We start from the raw sequence: 26176 nt of genomic DNA on the forward strand, positions 1-26176 counted from the left end.
TTCCAAACGACCACCAATGCAACATTCAGGTGATGTGAAGACCTTTGCAGAACTTGTATGCGGCCACTAGGATCACTGATTCTATTCAACCGAGTGATTCCGCAGCTAGGGAGGGCACTTTCAAGTTGCAGACTCTGTTGAAGACCGCCTTGTAGCAGAATTCTATGGTATCCCAATCGCAATCTCGCATTCATAGCAAGTCCGTCCGGGCGTACACGGTGCAGTCGGCTCAGAACCCTCATGCACCCAGAATACATCAAAGATCCCCTCCTCTTTTGAGTGTCCCATATCGGGATCGAAGGCGTGACGATCGGGTTCACAGTCGGACACCTCCTCCGAGGATTGGTTCACTTGAACATCGACCTCATGATCGCAGACCGAGCCCCAATTGGCATATGGGTTATGGAGACGACAGTTATCGTGATCCCTAGTTCAACGTGAGATCCATTATCATGCAAAACATGGTTGACCGATCACGGGCGGGCCAAGGCGTCTCCGGTCTTGAGTGTTTTGGTAGACACATTCGCAAAGCAGAAATCCCCTCCAACTATCGATTGGCTACGATTATCGGCAAATTCGATGGTGAGTCCAAGCCCGAAACTTGGCTCGAAGATTAGTAAGTGGCCGTCCAGATAGGCGGTGGCGATGACTTCGTCGCAACGAAGCACCTCCCCCTCATGTTGGAGGGATTAGCAAGGGTGTGGCTCAATCAGCTGCCCTCAAGTAGTATCCACAGTTGGGTAGACCTGACCTGAGTGTTTGTCAAAACATTAGAGGGAACTTACAAGCGCCCGGGTGGTCTAACGGAGCTGCAACATTGCTTCCAGAAGATCAATCAAACTCTCCGCGAGTACATCCAGCGATGGACCACACTACACAACAGCATGGAGAATGTTACTCAACATTAGTCCGTGTGCGCCTTCAAGGCAGGCACTTGGTACAGGGAGCTCATACTGAAGTTTAGTCAAGCTGGGGGTTGTCCCTCAGTCCCACCATGTAGATCGCCAATGGATATGCAAACGGCGAAGAAGAAGACTGCCTCCACAGTGGCAAGGGGCAAGTCGGTGATGCCGATGTGGGGACCCCGACTTACGAGTCAAGATCATCGAATGAACATGTAAAGTGATTCCAGAGATCAATGCTCACTGAACACACAGATACTGAATAATAAGAGTCTTACATCCATGATTAACTTCTGATACAAATAAGGAACATTATAGTCAAGTCTTACATAGATAGGGCCATCAAGGCCAATCACCCCAACTCAACTAATAGCAGAATCTTGGTAGTAAACGTGAACCCGTGCCATGAGGCTTAACCAACAGGCATTCTGAGTGGGAAGCGTCCTAGTTCGCGTGTTCGTATCCGATGACGAATTCTTCTGCATATTCTAGTTCCTCCATGTCTGGTCAATCAAATAACCAGTGGCAAGCCAATGAGTACTTTGAATGTAGTCGCAAATAGCCCATGATGATATGAAGCATAATGCATCTTTTGCGGAAAGCATGTTTTATAAATGCATAAACATGGTCATGTATTTACATAGTCATGCATCAATAAGTAAATGGTAACCATAAGAACAAGTTACATATATCAACATAGATATTCCAGGGGTTGAATACCTCATGTTCATCCTCCATGTCAAGTCACCAAACTTGACCAAGTAATCACTTACTCATGTAACTCCTTTATACACACACACACTTGGTTTATACGGAAAACACTAGACGTAGTTTAAGCAGCACCACTCAACTGTCCTTGACCATGGACACGGCTATTCAAATAGGTTTACACACTGCAGAGGTCGTATGCTCTACCCACGAGATCCAAGAAACTTCCATGTCATCCATGACTCGCGGTATAAAACATACCCGAGGTAAGTACCTGATCATTCCCTTTCCCCTGACGACACTAGACAAAGAGTCCACTCGATTGGTACCCAGCCCACATGATGTATGTCTTACGAGCACCAACTCTAGAACGTATCATCCATGCAGGGACCAACGGTGTGTCCGGAACACGTAAAAACGGCATAGTCGACATACCTGGCACGACCCCATCACGAGAGTGACCAAATCACTACCGCCACTAGTAATGCAGACTCTTTTCTAGCACGACTAGAGTAATCAACAAAGCCCCATCACATAAAGGGGTGTCCTGGTCGCACATGTAAGGTTGGAACGGTCAACAAATCTTAATTCTAATCCCATTTCCGAAACCACTCACACGAAACCTTTCCGGTACACCACTTCTTTCTCAAGTGTTCATTCGGCTCAACATCATCACCCTCGGGCATTAGTAGCACCCGACGGGGTTTTCGAAAAACCTTCGTTATCACCTCTGTGTTACCATCACCATGCATATGTGCTACCTCCTGAGCTTGCGTTGGCTTTGCCTTGAAGAGGAAAGGGTGGTGAAGCAAAGTAGATAAGTGTTTCCCTCAGTTTGTTGAGAACCAAGGTATCAATCAAGTAGGAGGAACAAGCAAGGCCCCAATCATAGTACCTACACAAAAAATCAAACACTTGCACCCAACGCTAAAAAGGGGTTGTCAACCCCTTCACAGTTATTTGCAAGGATGAGATCTGATAGAGATAGGTATAAAAGATTGATAGAACTAAAACTAAAACAAAAGTAAATAAATAGCAACCACATATTTTTGGTATTTTTGGTTTAAAGATCTGAAAGTATAATAGGGAAAATAGATCCACGGGCCATAAGTTTCACTAGAGGCTTCTCTCATGAAGGAAAATAAAATGGTGGGTGAACAAATTATTGTCGAGCAACTGATAGAAAAGCGAATAATTAGGAAGATATCCAATTCAATGATTATGCGTATAGGCATCACGTCCGTGTCAAGTAGACCGAAATGATTCTGCATCTACTACTATTACTCCACACATCGACCGACTCGTGCCTGCATCTAGAGTATTAAGTTCATGAAGAACAGAGTAACACATTAAGTAAGATGACATGATGTAGAGGAATAAACTCAAGCAATATGATGAAAACTCCATCTTTTTATCCTCGACGGCAACAATGCAATATGTGCCTCGCTACCCCTACTTTGTCACTGTCTGAGGACACCACAAGATTGAACCCAAAACTAAGCACTTCTCCCATTGCAAGAATTACCATTCTAGTTGGCCAAACCAAACCAATAACTCGAAGAGACTTGCTAAGATATGAAATCATGAATATAAGAATTGAGATAAGATTCAAATAATATTCATGGATAATCTGAACATAAACCAACAATTCATCGGATCTCGACAAACACACCACAAAAGAGTATTACATCGGATAGATCTCCATGAAGATCATGAAGAACATGGCATTGAAGAACAAAGAGAGAGAAGAAGTCATCTAGCTACTAGCTATGGACACGTAAGTCTGTGTTGAACTACTCACGCATCATCGGAGGGGCAATTGAGTTGATGTATATGCCCTCCATGATCAATTCCCTCTCTGGCAGATTACCAGAAAAGGCTCCCAGATTGGCTCTCACGGGAACAGAGGCTCTCGGCGACGGAATATAATTGTTTTGTCTCTCCCTTTACAATGGGTAAATATTTGAGATTTTGTAGGATGGAGATTACAGTTAGGAGACCTGTAGTGGGCCCACAAGTCAGGGGCATGACCCCCCTAGGACGCGCCATGCAGGCTTGTCGTCTCCCGGCACGTGTCCTGCCCCCTTCTCCAAGTCTAGCAGGTTTCTTCTGGTCCAAGAAAAATCATTCCAGAGATTTTATTCCGTTTGGACTCCGTTTAATATTCCTTATCTGCAATACTCAAAAACATGGAAAAAACAAAAACTGGCCCTAGGCTCTAGATTAATAGGTTAGTCCCAAAAATAATATAAAATAACATATTAATGCATATAAAACATCCAAAATAGATAATATAATAGCATGTAAGAATTAAAAATTATAGATACATTGGAGACGTATCAAGCATCCCCAAGCTTAATTCCTGCTCGTCCTCGAGTAGGTAAATGATAGAAACAGAATTTTTGATGTGGAATGCTACTTAACATATTTATCCATGTAATATTCTTTATTGTGGCATGAATATTCAGATCCATAAGATTCAAAACAAAAGGCTAATACTGAAATAAAAACAATAATACTTCAATCATACTAACAAGGCAATTGCTTATTTTCGAAAAAACATGGTCTTAGAAAGTTATCCCTACAAAAGCATATGGTCTAGCTATGCTCCGTCTTCTACACACAAAGTATCAAAATCATGCACAGTCCCGATGAAATTCAAGCAATTGTTTCACACTTTTTATGTTCTCTAACCTTTTCAACTGTCACGCAATACATGAGCATGGGCCATAGATATATCACTAAAGGTGAAATAGAATATGGTGGAGCTTGCAAAAAAGGGGGAGATAGTCTCACATCAACTAGGCATATCGACGGGCTATGGAGATGCCCATCAATAGATATCAATGTGAGTGAGTAGGGATTGCCATGCAAAAAATGCACTAGAGCTATAAGTGTATGAAAGCTCAAAAAGAAAACTAAGTGGTTGTGCAAAAGATGAAATTCCACTAGTTATATGAAAGTGACAAAATAGGAGGCCCTCTATGAATCACATGGTGCTACTTTGAAGCACAAGTGTGGAAAACATAGTAGCATTGTCCCTTATCTCTTTCTCTCATTTTTTTGGTGGGCATCTTTGGCCTCTTTTATTTTTAATGGGCTTCGCTAGCCTCTTTTATTTTTTGTAAAGTCCGAAGACTCATCCCACCTTGTGAGGGAATCATAGATTCCATCATCCTTTTCTCACACCGGACAATGCTCTAATAATGCAAATCATCACACTTTTATTTACTTACAACTCAAAGATTACAACTTGATATCTAGAACAAAATATGAGTCTATAAGCATTATAGAAGTGATGGTGCGTGTCATAAAAATGGGACGGTGGTGGTGCATGGCAATATATCTCGGAATAGCTATGAAAATGACATAATAGGTAGGTATGGTGGATTTTTTGAGGAAAGTATATGGTGGCTGTTTTGAGGAAGGTGGGTTTAATGTACCGGCGAAAGTTGTGCGGTACTACAGAGGCTAGCAAAGGTGCAAGGGTGAGAGTGCGTATAATCCGTGAACTCAACATTAGTCATAGAGAACTTCCATACTTATTGAAAAAGCCTATTAGTTATAGAAGAAAAGTACTAGATGCATGCTCCGAGGGGAAGGGTTGGTAGGAGTTAACCATCGCCCAATCCCGACCTTCACACAAAGGTTGACAATCATTTAACAAATCATGCTCCGGCTTCATCACATAACGGTTCACCATATGTGCATGCTACGGGAATCACAAGATTTAACACAAGTATTTCTTCCAATTCACAATTACTTACTAGTATGACTCTCATATTACCATCTTCATACCTCAAAACTATATGCAAGGAATCAAACTTCTCATCATATTCAATGCACTTAATATGAAAGTTTTTATTATATCCCTCTTGGATGCCCATTATACTAGGACTAAATTCCTAACCTAAACCAATTACCATGTTGTTTAAATAACTCTAAAAAATATAATTGAGGTATGAGAGATTAATAATTTGTATAAAATAAAACAACGCCGTTCTCTAAAAGATATAAGTGAAGCACTACAGCAACATTGCCTAGTTCAAAAGATATAGGTGAAGCACATAGAGTATTATAATAAACTCACAATTCAGCGTGTCTCTCTCAAAAGATGTGTGCAACATGGATTATTGTGGGAAACTAAAAATTAAAGACTCATATCATACAAGTCGCTCCAAGCAAAACACATATCATGTGGTGAATAAATATATAGTCTCAAGTAAATTTATCGATGGATTTACGACAAAAGAGGAGATGCCTTCTGGGCATCCCCAAGATTAGGCTCTTCGGTATCCTTAAATATGGCTTGGGGTTACTTGGGAATCCCCAAGCTTAGTCTCTTGCCACTCATTATTCCATAGTCCATCAAATCTTTACCTAAAACTTGAAAACTTCACAACACAAAACTCAACAAAGTACTCATGAGATCCGTTAGTATAAGAAATATAAATCACCACTTTAGGTACTGTTGTGATCTCATTCATTATTTATATTGGTATAATATTTACTGTATTCCAACTTCTCCAAGGTTCATACCCCCGATACAACCGATAGATTCATCAAAATAAGCAAACAACACAAAGAAAATAGATTTTGTCAAAAACAGAACAGTCCGTAGCAATCTGTATACTTCGAATACTTATGTAAATCCAAACATTTCTAAAAATTAGGAAAATCATGATAATTTGTAAATAAATCTTGTCTAAAAAATTCATATCAAAATAACGTTCCAGTGAATTTACAAAATTCCCGGAGTGAGAGCGAAAGTTTTTGTTTTTCATCAAAATCAACTTGCAAACACCGTAGACCATCCCAAAGGTTTTACCTGGCTCAAACACAAATTGAAAAAACAAAAAAACAATTATTACAAAGGTAATAATGTGTGCAACACTAAAAAATATAAGCAAAAACAAAAGCATAAAAATAAAATTGGGTTGCCTCCCAACAAGCGCTATTGTTTAACACCCCTAGCTAGGCATAATGCAATAGATCTATGTATTGTCATCTTTGTACTGGAAATTTTTGTGAGCGCCTTCTCAAATCCGGGGGGCACTTTACTCTTCCCCGGGTTTGTAGGTGAATAAACCATCTTATTAACCAAAATATCCAAACGCTTATTGCAAAGGGTAATCAAAGTATTCAAACGGTTGAGGTTTCCACTAATATGTTTAAGGGGTTCGTGATATTGTTGTAACTCGACTAAGTTATTATGTGAGTCACTCAATTTTTTGAAAATTTGAACTCCCTCTACTGAGAAACTAAACCCCTTTTTTTGTGGAGAAACTCCCAAAATCCCCTCCAAAACATCATAACCAGCGTTTGTATATAATTCAATAAAATTCCCTTTTGAGGCGAAATCTAAGAGTTTTCTTTGATGTAAAGCCAATCCAATGTAAAAATATCTGAGAGAAATCTTCGCATCTCCTTTTAGGTTGGAGATACGATAAGATTCCATTAGCCTATACCAGGCATCTTTTAAATTTGCCCTTTGTTTTTGCTTGAAGTATAAACTTCAAAATGTGGTGACAAAGGTGAAGTGGTGATGCTAGTCATAGAGACAAGTAAGTGATCCGGAAGGAGAGAGGCAAACAAAAAAAGAAAATAAAAGGGCAAATCATTTTTGTATTTTCTGAAAATGGTTTTAGAAGTGGGGGAGAGGAAAACAAGAGGCAAATGACAAATAAAGTAAATGCAAGATATGAGTTTGTGATGGGTACTTGGTAGGCTTGATCTTGCTATGTATCCTCCCTGGCAACGGCGCCAGAAATCCTTCTTGATACCTCTTGAGCTTCCGTTATTTTTCCCTTGAAGAGGAAAGGGTGACGTAGCGAAGTAGATAAGTATTTCCCTTAGTTTTTTGAGAACGGAAGTATCATCCAGTAGGAGGAACAAGCAAGGCCCCAATCGTAGTACCTACACAAACAATCAAACACTTGCACCCAATGCTAAAAAGGGGTTGTCAATCCCTTCATTGTTATTTGCAAGGATGTGATCTGATAGAAATAGATATAAAAGATCGATATAACTAAAAGTAGAGCATGAGTAAATAAATAGCAGCAATGCATTTTTGGTATTTTTGGTTTATAGATCTGAAAGTATAATATGGAAAATAGACCCGGGGGCCATAGGTTTCACTAGTGTGTTCTCTCATGAAGGAAAATAATACGGTGGGTGAAAAAATTAATATCGAGAAAATGATAGAAAAGCGAATAATTATGAAGATATCCAAGGCAATGATTATGCATATAGGCATCATGTCTGCGTCAAGTAGACCGAAATGATTCTACATCTACTACTAGTACTCGACACATCGACCGACTCCTACGTGCATCTAGAGTATTAAGTTCATGAAGAACAGAGTAACGCATTAAGCAAGATGACATGATGTAGAGGGATAAACTCAAGCAATATGATGAAAACCCCATCATTTTATCCTTGATGGCAACAATGCAATATTTGCCTCGCTACCCCTACTTTGTCACTCGGTGAGGACACCGCAAGATTGAACCCGAAACTAAGCACTTCTCCCATTGCAACAATTACCAATCTAGTTGGCCAAACCATGCATAGAAGAATTGAGAGAAGATTCAAATAATATTCATAGATAATCTGAACATAACCCCACAATTCTTCGGATCTCGACAAACACATCGCAAAAGAGTATTAGATCGAATAGATCTCTATGAAGATCATGAAGAACATGGTATTGAAGAACAAAGAGAGAGAAGAAGCCGTCTAGCTACTAGCTATGGACCCGTAGGTCTGTGATGAACTACTCACGCATCTTCGGAGGGGCAATGGAGTTGATGTAGATGCCCTCCGTGAGCAATTTCCTCTCCAGCAGATTACCGGGAAAGGCTCCTAGATTGGATCTCACGAGAACAGAGGCTCTCGGCAGCGGGAAAGTATTATTTTTGTCTCTCTTTTTGCAATGGGGGAATATTAGGGAATTTTTAGGATGAAGATTAGGGTTAGGAGACCAGTAGGGGGGCCAGAAGCCAGGGTCGCCCCCCTATGGCGCGCCCTACAGGCTTGTCGTCTCCCGGCAGGTGTCCTGCCCCCTTCTCCAAGTCTGGCAGGTTTCTTCTGGTCCAAGAAAAATCATTCCGGAGATTTTAATCCGTTTGGACTCCGTTTAATATTCCTTATCTACAATACTTAAAAACATGGGAAAAACAAAAATTGGCACTAGGTTCTAGATTAATAGGTTAGTCCCAAAAATAATATAAAATAGCATATTAATGCATATGAAACATCTAAAATAGATAATATAATAGCATGGAACAATCACAAATTATAGATACATTTAAGACATATCAATATGCGTAGCACTACTAACTACTTGTCAACTTTCATTAGCGTGACCCTCATAGATGGTAAGGTCATGCTCAAATGCAAGTGCTCCAGAGGAGCCATCGGTAACAACATATCAAAGGTTTACCGATTAATCATGATCATATGCATCGGAGGTCTTCGGGTCCAAGCCCTTCGTCAAACGCGTGATCTATCGTCGTAATAGCAATAATAATAATAATAATAATAAGGACCACAACGAAAAATAAAGTACACACTCACATAAAAAATGTCACCCAATTCTTTAAAATCCTATTATTATTTATCAAAATATTTGTTTCTGGTTTTGGTCTAAAAGTATTTTGAAATATTTTTAACAGGATTTAAATATACTCAAATTAGGTTTTAAAATAAACCCGTGCATAAATTGTTCTATAAAAATTCCACAAACAACACTCTTAAATACTACACAATTTTACAAAAATTATGGTCGAAAAATATTTATGTTTGAATAAGTAATTAATCATGTGGAATATTTTAAAAAACTAGAATAAACAATAAAGGCAAAAAGTCCAGCTCACTGGCCAGGCTCGCCCAGCAGCTGGGTCGGCCCAGCTGGCCAGCCAGCCCACGCACGCGCGCACCGTCAGGTTCAGACCTGATGCGTAGGCGTGTGTAGCCAGCGACAGAGAGGAGAGAGAGGGGAAGAGAGAGGCTGCCGACAGGGGGGTCCTCCTGTCAAGGTCGTCTTCTTCCTCCACACAAAGGAGAGGGGTGGCTCACCGCCGGCAGCTCCGGGGTCCTCGAGGCGAGGTGAGCACGGGGAATGGGCTCGTGTTACCTCCACCTACCTGTTGGGGCGAGGGATCCACAGAGATGGCCTGAGTCACCGGCGACGACGAAGCCACGACTGAGACCCTTAGGGAAATTACTGGGAACAGTGCCCCGAGCGGGGATAAGGACGAGGGAGTGGTGAAGATGGCTCGGGAGGTGTTTGCGGTCACATGGGGAGTGAAAGGAGCTCGGGAGCGTGCGTGTAGCCCGAGATGGATGGAGCCCCGACGCGGCGGCGCCTCGGTCGATCTCGAGTACCAGGGCTTTCTTAGCTCAAGGGGGAGCTCGGGGTGGTCGCTTCGAGTGGAGAGGGAGGTTCTGGTGGTGCAGACGAGTGTGGGGGAACCTTTATATAGGCGGGAGACAAGTCACCGAATGGGGGTTCACCGGTGGTTTTGCCGCGGCGGCAGGAGAGGGAGAGAGAGCTCGAGCGCGAAATCATGGTATTGCGGACATGGTTTAGGACCGCAAGGAATCTTCAGGAGGAGCTGAGGCAGCCTCTTAGCGCGTCGAGGTGCCAGGGTTCTTTTGGCCGCTTCGGCCGCGCGCGAGCACACGTCGCCAGGTGCGTAGGAGAGTGGAAGAAGAGGGGTCAGACGCTGCCCTAGACTCGATCGTTGGTGTGGTCAAAGAGGGGAAATGTGTGGAGTCGAGAACTGTCCGGTGCTTGTTCCCTGGGGCTCGGGTGCCCCCTGTAGCGCATCCAAACAGCAACCTTGGCATACCACGGCATGCGGGCGCACTTTGGCGCATCTTGGTCGTGCCTGGGGTGTATGGGAGATGGGGTAGATGCCCCTTGGACGTTAGGACCCAAGAAAAATCAAGCTGGACAAGGGGAGAAAGTTAAAGTGATGTTTTTAGCCTTGATGCAGGAGCTAAAATGGAGAATTTGGCTCCCTCTCTTTGAACCAGTGTTGGGCCTCTCATCTGCAGATGAGGAGGGGCACATGCCATCTCTGACATGACTTTGGAGTGAAGGGAGTAAGCGTGGTGGTTGCTAGATGTTGTTTTACAAATCTGGCAGAAGGTGTTTGATGCATGTTTGGGGAAGTTAACCTCCTCCAAAGGCATTGGAAGTTAATTGGCTTTGGTTTTAGGTATAATTAGGAGGCTCTACGAAATTTGAGCTCCATTGCACAAGTTTGACAATGTAGACTTGAAAATAACCACAAATGGGCAGATCTGCATTCTTGTGAGAAGATGTGAGCAAATCAATTCCCACAAATCCAAATCTTGGCATGATCTCCTTATTTGTGGTATTCAGCACTCCTGCAAAGTTTGAGACCAAATGGACAAACTTTGCAATGTAGAGTTGCTCCAACTTGATCTTGGACAGAAAGGGTTTTTGAATTATTTTGTGAATCAAATTACCTTGGATGGAGTTGACACTTGGCATGATAACCAAATATAGCATGTGGGACATGCTAGAATTTTTTGGGAATTTATTGAGAATATTTCCAATGGAAATATTAAAAAGGTCAAAACAGATAGAATTGGTTTTCAAGTCTTTGCTCAATTATTTTGAATAGGACCAGGGGTTAAAACTCTTGTGTCTGAAAAATATATGTCCTCTGAGTATTCCCAAGTTTTCTCAGATTTTTCTAAGGTAGAAAAATAATTTCCACCCAGAAATACCATTTCTGGCCTTAGAAAAGGACATATAAATAAAATAGGAAAATGAATTCAAAAATAACCATTTCATGGTTTTGAAGAGTTATATTAAAATCAGATTCAAAATACAATCTTTGGGGGAAGGCACTCCCTTAAATTCACGGACTTGCAGTTCAACCCCAAGGCAAGGTTTTGGTTTACCAAAATAATTAAAATGGATATTTATGGAAATAATATTTTGTAAAAACTATTTTTAGAGATCTACTCACAATCACACATCCAACAATGACAATCTAGGCACTCATGACATCACTTAAAAAGTTTTAATTTATACCAAATTTTGAAGGAAAGACAGCAGAGACAAAGTGATGTGAAAATAGGGTGTGACAAACCTATCCCCCTTACAAGAATCTCGTCCCCGAGATTCCTAAGCTAGGTGCTAAAAAGGTACGGAAACTTGGATCTAAGATAGTCTTCGCGGTCCCATGTTGCCTTTGCCTGAGTGTGGTTGCTCCACTGGACCTTGAAGTACTTGATGGTACGACTTCAGCTACAACGCTCGGCTTCGTCGAGAATGTGGATTGGTCTCTTGCTATAAGTGAGGTCCGACTGAAAGTCAATCGCTTGATGATCAACGTCCTCAGAAAGGTCTCGATGGCTTGGCGCTTGAAGGCACTTCCAGAGTTGTGACACGTGGAAGCCGTTGTGCACACCCGGAAGTTCTAGAGGTAGCTCCAAGTGGTAAGCAACTTCTCTACGCCTGGCGGTGATCTTAGAAGGTCCAATGTACCTTGGAGAAAGTGTCGGCATTCTGGGAATCGGGGTACCCAGACCTGCCTGCCTGTGGCCCAGGGCTGGCACACTTCATCAAGGAAGCACAATCGGGCACGACACCACTGAAGGCAAGGTACTTGCAAGGGGCCAAGCCTCGCGAGGAGGAACATAATCAAGACACGCAGGTGGCCTCATCAGGACCCCTCTGGGGCAGCTGATATTCTGAGGCAAGGCCCAGCCTCACGAGTCAAGGATAATGCGGGGGAAGGACAGACGAGCAACAGAGAGCAGGACGGAGCGGTTTCCCCTTTAGTGCAAAGGGGGCAAGAACGTACCGGGGTTCCCAAGGCATCTTCCAAAGGTTTCCCTTCTGGTGCAACAAGGCAATCGCCGCCCGCGAGCAGGACAAACATCATCCCTAGACCCGTGCCTACAGCGCTGGTATCCACTTTGCAGGCGAAGACCACCTTTGGGTAGGGGGCATGTTCCCCTGTTCCCCACCAAAATTGGCCGTTGTGGGATCCCTTCCCACCGAAACGATAAGGGAGGAGGACCAGGGCCGCCACTATATATAGATAGAGTAGGTTACTTCGCAGGGACGCGAGATTCATTCATTCTCCCACCGGCATCGCACAAAGGCCACCCAGCCTACGGAGGCCCTCGAACATTGTACTAGTTTATCCACCATCCTCCACGAGAGGCAATCCACGAAAGCAGGAGTAGGGTATTACGCTTCTCAGCAGCCCGAACCTGGGTAAACTGCCGTGTTTTCTGACTTCCTCACCATCCACTGAGTTCTTTTCCATCCCCAGCGAGTAGCGAGTTAGGTCAGGCGAGCCCGCAAGACATCTTCGTACACGCCCCTGAGTTCGAATCTTTAGGGTTTTTTGGATCCCGAAATCCGACATTTGGCGCGCCAGGTAGGGGGCGTGTCAAAGTTTCCTCCAAGCTCCGCCTTCACCAACCTTCGCCCTCCGATGGCTGACGCTCACCGGGCTCGCGCCGAGCGCCGCACCACCCGCGTTGCTCACACATCGCCCGTGGGCCCCTCTGGCTCATGCCGGTCACCACCCCCCACCTCCGTGGCATGGAGCGTACCCCAAGCCCAAGCAGGAAGCGTGTCCCCGTGACCTGCCTTGTGAAACCAGGGTGAGGCCGGGAGATGAAGCAACCTGTCAGGTGGTTCCTCGGCCATGCGCCGACGCGCGCGCCCCCGGCGCTGCAAATCCCGTGCCGGGAGTGTGCCCCGCTAGAAGCAGACCCATTGGAGCAACAGGACCAGGTCACCCCCGCGCATGCTGCACATGTCGGGCCGGTAGGGTGCCTCGCCATCGCCCCTGAGCTCTACCCGACTGCGTGGTCGTGCAAGTTCAAGCCTGACCTACCCCCGCGCTATGATGGCACCCTCGATCTGGACGAGTTCCTGCAACTCTACACGCTGAGTATCAGTGCGGCAGGAGGGGGCAACAAGGTCATGGCATGCTAGTTCCCCATGGCGCTCAAGGGCGGCGTGCTCTCTTGGCTCCTCAACCTCCCAAGGGCCTCCATCACCTCCTGGGATGATCTACGCGAATGCTTCATCGCCAACTTCCAGGGCACCCGTGACCACGCTCCCACCATGAACGACCTGCGGCGCATCAAGCAACAGGAGGGGGAAACCCTGCACAAGTTCATACAATGCTTCACGGCCATGCGCCTCAAGATCCCCAAGGCGTCGGACGAGGCTATCATCTCGGCCTTCTCCGACGGAGTCACTGACCTCAAGATGAAGGAGGAGCTCGCCATGAGTGATGAAATGAGCACTGCACTGGAGATGTTCAACCAGGCAAACAAGTGCGCGAGGGCTGAAGAAGGTCGCTTGTCACTCCTCGGGCCTCACGCGGCGGAACCAGAAGAGAAGAACACCAAGGCCAAGGAGATGAAGCGCAAGGCTCCGGTGGTGCTCGCAGCCGAGCCAGAGGAGAAGTATGACCGAGGGGGAGAGCGCCCGTCATGAGGGGGGCCAACATGCGTCTTCCACGGAACCAGCGGCCATGATACCTTCGAGTGCCACGAGCTGCGACTGGTCCGTGCCGAGCACTTCAGCACACTCCCCGGACGGGGGGGACACAGGCCCCGCACGTGGCGGTGGTCGCACTGTGGGATGACCGGGAGCCGCATTAGCGATGGCATGAACAACCTCGTGAAGACCGTTGGCGCGGCCAGCCTCAGGAGGACCGCTCACAGCGACCAGGCTCGGGACAACCGTTGGCGCGACAACCTTCAGGAGGGGCAACGACGCGTTCAGCCTCGTGAGGCTCGCCCTCGGGAGGCTGGGCTGCCCCCGCTGCCTCCGCCACCCACAAGGAGGGATGAAGACAGGGAGAATGATGGGGCTGGGGGCTTCTAGGAGGTTAGGGCGGTGGCCTCCATCCTATACGGCGCCCGGACACCGGCCTCGAACCGCGCCTTCAGGCAGTTCACCCGGGAGGTGAATGCCGCTCTCCAGAAGCCTGAAGCGATGCGCCCCCTCAACTGGTCCCAGACCACCATCAGCTTTGACCCAAGTGATCAGCTCAGGTGCTCGTTCATGGCCGGCAAGCTCCCCATGATGTGCATCCCGACCATCAGCAACGTCCTTGTCACCAATACCCTTATAGACAGCGGAGCGGGGCTCAACGTCCTCTCGGTCGAGACCTTCAAGACACTCCAGCTGCCATACGAACAACTCATGCCGACCAAGCCCTTCTCAGGAGTCACGGAGGGGTCCACCGTGACCATCGGGTAGGTGCGTCCGCCAGTCACCTTCAGCGAGCACAAGAACTACCACACTGAGATCACCGTCTTTGATGTCGCGCACATCCACCTGCCATAGAACGCGATCCTTGGGTACCCAGCTCTCGCCAAGTTCATGGCAGTGACTGACCATGGCTACAACATCCTCAAGATGACAGGGAGTGGCGGCGTCATCACCATCGCCTGTGACGAGAAGGATGCCATCTGTACACTCGAGCGCGCCTACCGCGCCGTGGCGGTGGAACGCTCGGACGACGAAGAAGACGAGCCATCTCGCGAGGACCCACGCAAGAACAAGAAGCAGTTCCTCCCCATGGAGAGCCGTGGGACTTCGGGCTCTATGCCCGGGGACGGGGTCATGCCTCCCATCACATAGGGAGGCACGCTCGGCGCCCCCCTTGGGTCAGGCCTGGGGGCTCCCACCGGGGAGGTTCCGGGCCTGACCACTGAGGCGAGGGTGGTGCTCGAGCACAACCCGAGGGCGCACTCCGAGGCGCGTCCGCACAGCTCCCGTGAGTTCTGATTGCAATCCCCAGCAACGACGCCAGAAAAATGCTTGATGTCAACTATTCTTCCCCTTGCATCGGCACGAGAAGAATGCTGCTAGCACTCTCCGGCAATCGAAACTAGAAGAATGTTGTTGACGGCCCACCAATGCGTGGGATCGTAGCAGTTTTCAAGGGTAGAGTATTCGACCCAAATTTGTTGGTACGCCTATAGGAGGTGAGAGGATACTCTCAAGTATTAGCAGCTGAATATGTCAAATTCAACCACACCTGAAAGATTAGTATCTGCAGGCAAAGTAGTAAGAGCAAAGTAGTATGATAACAACGGTGTCAGAAATGATCTATTGACATCAAAAACGATCTATCAAGTATCTCGTCCTTCTTAAGAGGGTGATCACGCAAAGCATTTTGTAGCTGGACGAGCCTCCCCCAAGCTTGTGGAAGACTCTCTTCTTGGAGTTGAGCAAAGTTGTATATTTCCTGCAAGGCAGCTTGCTTCTTATCGGCAGGGAAATATTTCTCACACATCGAGGAGCAAGAGAGGTGAACCAGGCTTTAGCATCATCCTTTAGAGAGAAAGGAAACAACTTACGGATATAGTAGTGGTGGATCTTCTCCTCATTAGTGAAAAGGGTGGCTATATCGTGTAGTTTGGTAAGATGGGCTACGACCGTCTCAGACTCATAACCGTGTAAAGGATCAGATTCGACTGGAGAGATTATCTCAGGATCGACAGAGAATTCATAATCCTTATCGGTGATAATGATAGGTGAAGTGGCAAACTTCGGGTCGTATTTCATCCTAGCTTCCCGAGATTTTTCCTTCCACTTGAGAAGTAATTTCTCGATGTCATAGGCATCCTTACACGCAAGAAAATCCTCAGCTATCTCTCCCTCCATAACCTAACCCTCAGGTATATCAGGCAATTCATATCTAGGAGAGCTAAATCTAGCAGGACCAAAAGCAGGTTCTATCTCAATAGTATCGGTAGTTTCAGAAGCATCACGAGCATTGGCAGTAACTCTAGCAATATGAGCATCAAGGAATACCCCTAGTGGAACATCAGGCAAAGTGATATCTCTAGCAGTATCGAGCATAGCATCATCAGGCAAAATAGCATCTCTAGCATCATCAGGCAAAGCAGTATCAAGCATAGCATCTCTAGCAGTATCAAACATAGCATCTCTAGCAGTATCAGGCATAGCATCAGGCATAGTATCAAGCATAGTATCAAGCATAGTATCATCAGGCATAGTATCAAGCATAGCATCTCTAGCAGTAGCATCATAAGCATCATCAAGCACACGCGACATATCAAGATTTCTAGCAGGAGGTGATGTCGCAAACTTACTCATAACTGAAGGTGAATCAAGTGCAGAGCTAGATGGCAATTCCTTACCTCCCCTCGTAGTTGAGGGCAAGACTTTGGTCTTTGGATCCTTCAGATTCTTCATAGTGATCAGCAGATATAAATCCCAAGTGACTCAGAGAATATAGCAATACCTCCCCGGCAACGGCGCGAGAAAAATGCTGATTGCAATCCCCGGCAACGGCGCCAGAAAAATGCTTGATGTCAATTGTTCTTCCCCTTGCAACGGCGCCAGAAGAATGCTGCTAGGACTCTCCGGCAATCGAAACTAGAAGAATGTTATTGACGGCCCACCAGCGCGTGGGATCATAGCCGTTTTTGAGGCTAGAGTATTCGACCCAAATTTGTTGGTACGCCTATAGGAGGTGAGAGGATACTCTCAAGTATTAGCAGCTGAATATGTCAAATTCAACCACACCTGAAAGATTAGTATCTGCAAGCAAAGTAGTAAGAGCAAAGTAGTATGATAACAACGGTGTCAGAAATGATCTGTTGACATCAAAAATGATCTATGAAGTATCTCGTCCTTCTTAAGAGGGTGATCAGGCAAAGCATTTTGTAGCTGGACGAGCCTCCCCCAAGCTTGTGGAAGACTCTCTTCTTGGAGTTGAGCAAAGTTGTATATTTCCTGCAAGGCAGCTTGCTTCTTATCGGCAGGGGAATATTTCTCACACATCGAGGAGCAAGAGAGGTGAACCAGGCTTTAGCGTCATCCTTTAGAGAGAAAGGAAACAACTTAAGGATATTAGTATCTGCAAGCAAAGTAGTAACAGCAAAGTAGTATCATAGCAACGGTGTCAGAAACAATCTGTTGACGGCAGACTATTCCTAATGATTGTATCAATGGCGCCAAGTTGCCTCGTTGACGGAAATTGTCAGTTCCCGTCAACGACCAGCGAACCAAAATTGTAGCAGGTAGCAGCAGTGTAACGAGCAATAGCAACGGCAAGGAACATAAATAGTGACAACAGTAGCAAGCGACAGTAGTAGCAACAGTAGCAGCAGAGCAAGACAAGTAACAGCAGTAGAAACAGTAGTAACAGCAGCAGCAGAGCAAGCCAAGTAACAGCAGCTGTAGGACAAACTCGTAGGCAATGGGTCGGTGATTTGTTTGGATGATATTCATTATGCAACAGTTATAACACGGAGAGATATGTGGCTAGCTCCCGTTCGTCAATGTCATGTAGGCATGCATTCCGTGTGTCGTCATACGTGCTTAGGGAAAAGAACTTGCATGACATCTATTGTCCATCCCTCCCGTGGCAGCGGTGTCCAAAAGGAAACTATGGGATATTAAGGTTCTCCTTTTAATAAAGAACCGGACCAACGCATTAGCACTTGGTGAACACATGAACTCCTCAAACTATGGTCATCACTGGGAGTGGTTCCGGTTATTGTCACTCCGGGGTTGCCGGATCATAACACATAGTAGGTAACTGCAACTTGCAAGATCGGATCTAAAACACACATATATTGGTGACAACATAATAATTTCAGATCTGAAATCATGGCACTCGGCCCCTAGTGACAAGCATTAAGCATGGCTAAGTAGTAGCAACATCAATCTCAGAAATAGTGGATACTAGGGATCAATCCCCATCAAAACTAACTCGATTACATGATAGATCCCATCCTACTCATCACCGCCCAGCTAGCCTACGAATAGATTAGTCACGAACAACGAGGAGCTTCATCACCGCCCAGCTAGCCTATGAATTGATGATGACGATGGCGATGATTTCCCCTCTCCGAAGCCCAGGACGGACTCCAGATCTGCCCTCCAGATGAAGAACAGGTGCTGGCGGCGGCTCCGTATCGCAAACGTGATGAAAACTTCTCTTTTTATTTTTTCTGGGACGAAAGTGAACTTATAGACCTGAGGTTGGGGGTGGCAGAGCCGTGTGTGCCCCACAAGCCTGCCCACCGCCACCAGGGGGGTGGTGGCGGAGCCAGGGCTTGTGGCCCACTGGCCCACCTCCTCAGGTGGAACTTGGCGCAGATATTTTTCATATTTTCCAAAACTTCTCCCCGTAGATTTTCAGGATGTTTGGAGAACTTTGATTTCTGCACAAAAATAACACCAAGGCAATTCTGCTGAAAACAACATTAGTCCAGGTTAGTTCCATTCAAATCATGCAAATTAGAGTCCAAAACAAGGGGAAAAGAGTTTGTAAAAGTAGATACGATGGAGACGTATTAACTCCCCCAAGCTTAAAACCATGCTTGTCCTCAAGCAACTCAGTTGACAAACTGAGAGAGAAAGAAAAACTTTGACAAACTCTGTTTGATCTTGTTGTTTCAACTATGTCTAACTCATAACCAGAATTTCAGCAAGATCACAAGTTAACCACATAAGCAAATGACACAAAGGTCTCACGGTAAACTAATGTCAATGGCATAATCAGCTAACGAGCAAATAATAATGAGTTTCAGATACCAACACTTCAATCAAAACAAGCATGAAGCAATATGAATAGGTGGCATCTCACTAGCTCTTTCTGATACCGCAAAACATAAATGCAGAGCACTTTCAAAGATCAAGGGCTGACTAAACATTGTAATTCATAGCAACGAAGATCCAGTCATAATCATACTCAATATCAATCAAAAGCAAAGCATAAAAATGACAGAGGTGCTCTCTAATTGGTGCTTAGAAAATAAGAGGATGACTCGACAGGAAAATAAATAGATAGGCCCTTCGCAGAGGGAAGCATTGATTTGCAGAGGTGCCAGAGCTCAAGCTTTGAAAACAGAGATAATAATTTTGGGTGACATGCTTTCATTGTCAATGCAATGACCAAGAGTTCTCAATATATTCCATACTACTCATGCTGTAGGCGGTTCCCAAACAGAAAAGTAAAGTTTTAACTTCCCCACCACCAATCAATCACACTCCACGGCTAGCCGAATCCTCGGGTACCGTCCATACTAACATCAATCTGGGGGGAGTCTTGTTTTACAGTTATGTTTTCGATTTAAGCATGGAACTGGGCATTGCAATTACCGGCCCCTTTCTCATGAATGACAGTGAATAAACACATGTCGAGGATAACACTCCTAGCATGGAAGATACCAATAGCCCCCTGTCACCACATGAGCGGTCCGGGCATACAAAACAGATTATTTCTTGAAGGTTTAGAGAGTGGCACGTGCAAATTTACTTGGAACGGCAGTTAGATACCGCAAATAGGTAGGTATGGTGGACTCTCTTGGAAAAACTTTTGGGTTTATGGAAGTGGATACACAAGCAGTATTCCGCTTAGTACAAGTGAAGGCTAGCAAAAGACTGGGAAGCAACCAGCTAGAGAGCGACAACAGTCATCAAGATGCAATGAGTTTGACTAACAATGAATGCAAGAATGAACAGGATATAAATCACCATGAACACGAACATCATAGAGGCTATGTTGATTTTGTTTCAACTACATGCATGAACATGCGCCAAGTCAAGCCACTTGAAACAATCAAAGGAGAATACCATCCTATCATACTACCTCATAGTCATCTCAAAATCTATGTTGGCATTCAAGACAAACCATTATATGCTCTCAGCTAAATAAGCATGGCATTAGAAACTATGATATCTAAGTTGTCATTGCAAACATGGTTCTCTCTCAACAAAGCTAAATCTGGGTCGACAAGCTAGTCATATTTACAAAAACAAAATAGATAGAGTTCATACTAGCTTTTCAGTCTGAGTCACTTCGTCATATATCATCGTTATTGCCTTTCATTCGCACTATTGAACGATGTGAATGATAATAAGCGCATTGGACTAAGCTGAATCTGCAGGCAAACACAAAGGAGAAGACAAAGTAATATGTCTCTTTGAAAGCTAAATAGGTAAGCATGTAAGAACCAATAAACATTGTAACCAATATCTTCTACCATGACACAAAGAAAAAGAAAACTATTTACACGGGAAAGCTCCCAACAAGCAAAAGAAGAAAGGAAAATCTTTTTGGGTTTTCTCAAAAGGACACAAAACAAGAAAACAAGAAAACGAAAATAAACTAGCATGGATAATACAGTGGCAAAGTGTAAAAACCGGCTAACAAAGTGAAAGCATAAGCATGAATGTAAAGTCAGTGAGAACACGTAGTCCCCCAAGCTTAGGCTTTTGGCCTAGTTTGGTCTACTCCCAAGGTGGGAAATAACCAGCTCCAGGATACTCCGGAGCAGACTGTGGATGCCACTGCTGTGTGAGCTCCTCTGGCTCCAACTGATAAACTGGCGTCTGGTACTCGACTGGCGGCTCGGGCACAGGCGCCTGTGGTTGGGCCAAGCCCCAATATGCATCGATGTCCGCGGGTATAATAGTGTACCTGCCTGCATGAAGATCGAACAAAGAATGAGCAGGCAAAGTAATAGTCTCTCGATTACCCTGACTAAATACCAGGTTATAAATCATCCGTCTACTAGCATCTCTATCCAGAAAATCATGGCAAACCATGTTGTCATAATCCAGATATTTCTCAGGGAGAAGCATCTCTCCTTCCTCTCCCAGTCTAATGGGTATCTCAAAGTGTCTAGCAAGACGGGTAGCGTAGATACCTCCATAGACGACACCTTTAGAATGGTTCAGGTTCAACCGCTGGGCTACTATAGCGCCCAAGCTATAAGTCCTATCGTTATAAAGGCCTTCGCACAAAACCGCAAGGTCTGGAGAACTAAGTGATCCAGCCTCCCCACGGCCAATCAAACATTTTCCCACAAATAATGAGAAGTACCGAAACACAGGAAAATGTATGCTAGCAAATCTAGCGCGAGACACTCCTCTCTCCTCTCCAACAGCAATAGAACCAATGAAATCCTCCAAGTCCCGTGGACGAGGGTCACGGATATCCCCAACATAAGGTAATTTGCATACATTGCAAAAATCGTGCAGCGTCATGGGAGGATTCTTCCTCGGATAAAAATTGAAGCTTTGAACGAAAATATTGGTGAGGAGGAGGTATTGTGAGCACTTATCTTCAACGAACGCAGTAAGACCTGCGTTCTCCACCAAGTAATAAAAGTCTTCATAAAGTCCAGCGGCGCGCAAAAATTCATCACTTGGCCACTCGCACGCTCGAACTTCTGTGACTCGAGGGACTACGTACTTGGGGTGGTTCTTCTCATCCTCCTAGGGGTTACAGCTTGAAGAGCCTCTGAAGAACCTCCTCATCTTTTCCTTTTTCTAGCTCTGAAAAATGTTGAAATTTTTAGAAACTTTGAAAGAAAAGTGAATAAGGATTAACCCAAGTTGTAGCAACTACTCCTACTAGTGCCTAGAGACCGTATCACGTGCTAAAACTACTTGGGACCAGCTAAAATCAACCTTTCAAGCTCAAGAACAGGGTCACCAAGGTAGCAAGAATACGCGAAAGTTAAAGCACTAGAGCAAAAACTAATTGGACCAATGGAGGAGTCACTTACCAAGGATTAATTTCCCCAAAACGGTTCGGAGAATGGTGCTTTGACCAAGCAGATCGAAAATCACAGCCAAATGAGCAAGAACACGGGTTTGAGTTGCAAAACAATTTTTTCTGGAGGTGGAAGAAGAGGCTGGGAGCTGGAATGAGTTGAGGGGGTCCCTGTGGGCCCCACAAGCTTGCACTCCGCCACCAGGGGGGTAGGTGGCGGTGGCAGGGCTTGTGGCCCACTGGTCTGCCCCCAGGCTAGCTCTCAGGCCCAGTAATTTTCAAAAATTCCAGAAAAAATCATACCAAATTTTCAGGACCATCGGATAACTTTTATTTTCGAGGTATTTTTCTCCGGGGCGCTAAAACAGAAAACAGGAAAAGCTAAATTAATTCTATCATTTTTCTTCTAAGCAATAGAAAATGAAAGCTTAAAACAGCGGTGTGTGACTCTTTGATTAATCCGTTTCATGGTCATCGAAAGAAATCCGTCAATGGGATTGATCAAGTCCTCATGAGAAAACCTTCTCGAATCGCAAAAGAGAACGGAAAATTTTCGAATAGCCACTAAGTCACCTCAATGGGGATACGTATCTCCCCAACAAGCAAATCATACTTCATCTTGACACGAGGAATAGGGCATTCAAAGCTCCCAATGAGAATCGATGAAGTCTTTTCGATAGCATTGATGCAATGTACTTGATATCGTTTCTTCGGAAAGTGCACTGTGTGCTCATTACCGTTGACATGGAAAGTGACATTACCTTTGTTGCAATCTATAACAGCCCCTGTAGTGTTTAAAAAGGGTCTTACGAGGATGACAACCATGGCATCATCCTCGGGAATATCCAAGATAACAAAGTCTGTTAAGATAGTGGTGTTAGCAACCACAACAGGCACATCCTCGCAAATGCCGATAGGGAAAACAGTTGATTTGTTGGCCATTTGCAGAGAAATTTCAGTGGGTGTCAACTTATCCAATTCAAGTCTATGATAAAGAGAGAGCGGCATAACACTAACACCGGCTCCAAGGTCACATAAGGCAGTTCTTACATAGTTTCCTTTAATAGAGCAAGGTATAGTGGGCACTCGGGGATCACCAAGTTTCTTGGGAGTTCCACCTTTGAAAGTGTAATTGGCAAGCATGGTGGAGATCTCAAGATCTGGTATCTTCCATTTATTAGTCACTATATCTTTCATGTACTTGGCATACGGAGACATCTTGAGCATATCAGTTAACCGCATCTGCAGAAAGATGGGTCTTATCATCTCAACGAAGCGCTCAAAATCCTCATCATCCTTTTTCTTGGATGGCTTAGGAGGGAAGGGCATAGGTCTCTAAACCCATGGCTCCATTTCTTTACCATGCTTCCTAGCAGTGAAGTCATTCTTGTCGTATTTCTTAGGTTGTGGGTTATCAGGATTAACCGTAGGTTCAATCTCCACATCCTCATCATTGCACGTTGAGCATTATTATGAACATCACTGTCCATATTGTCACCAGGTTCTTGTTCATCACCAGATTGTGTTTCTGCATCAGACGCAGAAATATCATTAGGTTGTTCAGGTGTGATAGTATTTGGTGAACTAACATGTAGGTTTCTATCATCCTTCTTCTTCTCCTTAGGATGACTCGGTGTATCAGCATTGATTCCTTGAGAATCTTGATCAATTCTCTTAGGATGACCTTTAGGATACAAAGTTTCCTGAGTCATTTTGCCTCCTCTAGTAATGACTCTGACAGAGTTGTCATTTAATTCATTGAGCAAGTCATTCTGAGCTTTAAGTACTTGTTCTACCTGAGTAGTAATCATAGAGGCATGTTTACTCATAATCTTCAGATCATTGACATTTCTGTCTACACAAGCACTTAAATGGCTAAGCGTACGAGTACTTTGTTCCAAATGTCTGCTAACATAATCATTGAAACTCTGTTGTTTGGCAACAAAGTTGTCAAATTCATCAAAGCATAAGCTAGCAGGTTTTTCAAAAGGAATATCACTCTCATCAAACTTACGCAGAGAATTCACTTCTACTACCTGTATCGGGTTATCGAGACCATGTATCTCTTTGATATGTGGTAGATTTTTGACATCTTCAGATCTAATGCCTTTCTCTTGCATAGATTTCTTGGCTTCTTGCATATCGTCGGGACTGAGGAATAGAATACCTCTTTTCTTTGGAGTAGGCTTAGGAGGTGGTTCGGGAATAGTCGAAGCATTATCGTTGATCGAGATGTTATTCAGTAAAGTCTCAGCTTGTTCTACAGTTTGTTCCCTAAAAACACAACCGGCACAACTATCTTGGTGGTATCTGGAGGCATCGGTAAGTTCGTTATAGAGGATATCAAGTATCTCATTCTTCTTAAGAGGGTGATCAGGCAAAGCATTTTGTAGCTGGACGAGCCTCCCCCAAGCTTGTGGAATACTCTCTTCTTGGAGTTGAGCAAAGTTGTATATTTCCTTCAAGGCAGCTTGCTTCTTATGGGCAGGGAAATATTTCTCACAGAAGTAATAGACCATCTCCTAGGGACTACTCACACATCCAGGAGCAAGAGAGGTGAACCAGGCTTTAGCGTCATCCTTTAGAGAGAAAAGAAACAGCTTAAGGATATAGTAGTGGCGGATCTTCTCCTCATTAGTGAAAAGGGTGGCTATATCGTTTAGTTTGGCAAGATGGGCTACGATCGTCTCAGACTCGTAACCATGAAAAGGATCAGATTCGACCAAAGAGATTATCTCAGGATCGACAGAGAATTCATAATCCTTATCGGTGATAAAGATAGGTGAAGTGGCAAACTTCGGGTCTTATTTCATCCTAGCTTCCCGAGATTTTTCCTTCCACTTGAGAAGTCACTTCTCAGCGTCATAGGCATCCTTACACGCAAGCAAATCCTCAGCTATCTCTCCCTCCATAACATAACCCTCAAGTATATCAGGCAATTCATATCTAGGAGAGCTAGATCTAGCAGGAGCAAAAGCAGGTTCTATCTCAATAGTATTGGTAGTTTCAGAAGCATCACGAGCATTGGAACATCACGCAAAGTGGTATCTCTAGCAGTATCAATTATAGCATCATCAGGCAAAATAGCATCTCCAGCGTCATCATGCAAAGCAGTATCAAGCATAGCATCTCTAGCAGTATCAAGCATATCATCTCTAGCAGTATCAGGCATAGCATCAGGCATAGTATCAAGCATAGTATCATCAGGCATAGTATCAAGCATAGCATCTCTAACAGTAGCATCATAAGCATCATCAAGCATAGGCTACATATCAAGATTTCTAGCAGGAGGTGATGTCGCAAACTTACTCATAACTGAAGGTGAATCAAGTGCAGAGCTAGATGGCAATTCCTTACCTCCCCTCGTAGTTGAGGGCAAGACTTTGGTCTTTGGATCCTTCAGATTCTTCATAGTGATCAGCAGATATAAATCCCAAGTGACTCAGAGAATATAGCAATACCTCCCCGGCAACGGCGCCAGAAAAATGCTGATTGAAATCCCCGGCAACGGCGCCAGAAAAATGATTGATGTCAACTGTTCTTCTCCTTGCTACGGCGCCAGAAGAATGCTGCTAGCACTCTCCGGCAATCGAAACTAGAAGAATGTTGTTGACGGCCCACCAGCACGTGGGATCGTAGCAGTTTTCGAGGGTAGAGTATTTGACCCAAATTTGTTGGTACGCCTATAGGAGGCGAGAGGATACTCTCAAGTATTAGCAGCTGAATATATCAAATTCAACCACACCTGAAAGATTAGTATCTGCAAAGCAAAGTAGTAACAGCAAAGTAGTATGATAACAACGGTGTCAGAAACGATCTGTTGACGGCAGACTATTCCTAACGATTGTATGAATGGCGCCAAGTTGCCTCGTTGACGGAAATTGTCACTTCCCGTCAACGACCAGCAGAACAAAATTGTAGCAGGTAGCAGCAGTGTAACGAGCAGCAGCGGCAAGGAACAGCAGTAGTGACAGCAGTAGCAAGCGATAGTAGAAG

The sequence above is a fragment of the Hordeum vulgare genome, chromosome 4H (genome assembly GCF_904849725.1).
Source record: "Hordeum vulgare subsp. vulgare chromosome 4H, MorexV3_pseudomolecules_assembly, whole genome shotgun sequence".
Taxonomy (NCBI): Eukaryota; Viridiplantae; Streptophyta; class Magnoliopsida; order Poales; family Poaceae; genus Hordeum; species Hordeum vulgare.